This window comes from Rhipicephalus microplus, chromosome 10 (assembly GCF_043290135.1).
Source record: "Rhipicephalus microplus isolate Deutch F79 chromosome 10, USDA_Rmic, whole genome shotgun sequence".
NCBI lineage: Eukaryota > Metazoa > Arthropoda > Arachnida > Ixodida > Ixodidae > Rhipicephalus > Rhipicephalus microplus.
This window is the reverse complement of record NC_134709.1, coordinates 99,784,038-99,786,395: the sequence shown is the minus strand read 5'-3', so window position 1 is coordinate 99,786,395 and position 2,358 is coordinate 99,784,038.

Below are 2,358 nucleotides of genomic sequence, written 5' to 3'. Positions count from 1 at the left end.
AGGGCAGCCCAAACTTCCGCCTCTGCAATTGGTGCATCCAAGTCTGCATTGGGAGCTCCATTGTAGGTAGGTAACGATTCTCGCCTTGGGCCAGGGAAATACGTAGTTTTAAGAGCAGTTTCAACGTCTTGCCCTTGTTTTTCTACTTCAAACAAGAGTTTCGTAATTCGCTTATTACTTTCACATTGCGAGGAGCATGGATCTAACATATGGCGATAGCAGGGACCAAGAGTTCTTCATATGTAGAGTACCGTCGAGCCGGTTACATATCTGGTTCCGTTGCTGCGATGAAAGTTCAGCCGCGTGTTCACTTACAAGCTGGAGTGTTTGTGACATTTTGCGTTTTAGTTTACGATTATATTTTTGCTTGAGCCATCCTTATTCCAAGCTCTGATAGGCCTCCCATAGGTGGAGTAGCCTGCTGTCTACTGGATTACGGATATGTGCTGCTGGGGCTACTTTTTCGCTCAGAGCTACATCCTGTTTAAGCTTAGACGCCCAGTATTTGTAGTCTTCAATTTCTTTTTTCGGGTTTTGGTCTCGGATTTCGCGAAATTTATCCCAGTCGAAAATATGTTTTAAATGAAACTGTGGACGAAAATTGGCATGGGGCAGTGTAATTGTTAGGATGTAATGATCACTGCCGAGGTTGACCCCACTGTGTGTCCAGTTAGCTTGTCGCACATTTTTAGTGAAAGTAAGGTCAGGGGTGGTATCTCTGCTCACACTGTTGCCAATTCGTGTTGGTAGCATGCAGTCAGTGACTAGAGTGCACCTGTTTTGCTGAATGTATTGAAGAAGGCTGGTGCCCTTCCGAGTGTTTCTCCTGTAACCCCAATCTACGTGCGGGGCATTAAAGTCACCCGTTACAAATATGGGAGCAGAGTTTGCTATTTGAATGGCCCAATCGATTGCTTCAAAAACAGCAGTGAGGCCATCTCTAGGATGAGAATAAATATTCAAAATAAAATATGTGCCTTGTCCTGTACGACGTGGGAGAAGCTCAAGAAGAAGGCAGTCACTGTAAAGATCGGAAAGATCATGCGCTATAAACGAGATATTCCTCTGTATATATGTGGTAGCCCATGGGGAGCTAGGATGCGAATGTACAGCCTGATAGCCGAGGACTTTGCAAGCTTTTAAAGGCTCCTGTACGGAGATGACATCAGGGGCCCATGTAGACCGCTGTATATAAAGTGAGAGGTTGTCTCTCTTGTTTCTTAATCCCCGGCAATTCCATTACCATATGCAGATTGAAGAGGGTGAAGATGAGGCAAGGGTGCAGGAGGGGGTTATGGCTGCGAAGGCGCTGGAGAGGGTTGAGATTGTGGGAGAGATTCGAGCCGAGCAACTAATACGTCTAGAATACTCTCTATCTTATTGAAGCGTTCAGCAATTTGCGTAAAGCTAAATCAACCTTTTGTTTGAGTTCTTTCCGAATTTTTAGACTGGTGCTTTTAAAATCGTCCTCCGATGACTCGGGTTGCTCTGTCCTTTTCTTTTTTGCTGGCTGTGGAGAGGAATCTATAATATCGGTCCCTGATTTTGCTGCCATATCAGGCTCTATGAGAGAGGGGGAGATAGATAGGGGTGGAGAATACGCGGATGGGGCAGCTGTAAGTGTACTTAAACGTTCCAGCACCAGAGCCAACTGTTGCTTTAACTCTTGATTCTATCGCATTAGACGTTCGATAGTCTCCTGAGTTTTAGAATTTTCTTTAGCGTCAGAGAGCATACAACAGGAGCAGGAGGCTTGCTTTGCCCAGCTCACCTTTTCGGGTTTGGTGCTGAAGTCGCGGCTTTGTGATGCACTTCGTCCAGGGCTTTTGCCTTTGCTGCCACGGTTTCGTCCAGGACTCCTGCTTCTGCTGCTACGGTTTCGTCCAGGACTCTTGCTTCTGCTGCTACGATTTCTATCGTCGATGCTTGGAAAAGACTCCTTCTCGAGCTGGAACTTGGGCTGCTCCTGCTGGTGCTCTTGTTGCGGCCTTTGTCGTGGCCGAGAGAGACGGCTGAAGGCACGCTGAAAGCGTTGCTTGCATGCCCTGTCACCCATCTTGTGAGCGTCCCCACAGATGACGCACTGCGGGGTGCAGGGATAGTCCTCCGGGTGTTTCTGTCCGCAGCTTGAGCAAGTGAGGCGATTTGGCAAAGGACATACATCTCGTCGATGGCCGACTTGTCTGCAGTTTAGGCACGCTTCCACCTTCGGTCGAAAGTTGAAAACGGCGTAGAGGATGCCAAACATTTTGACTGACGAAGGAAGCTCCTCAGCCATGAAGTGAATGAGCACATAGCGTGAGGTACGCCCCATGTCCCTTGCTTGGACTATTGGTAGAAGGGGATTCGCCCGACGTA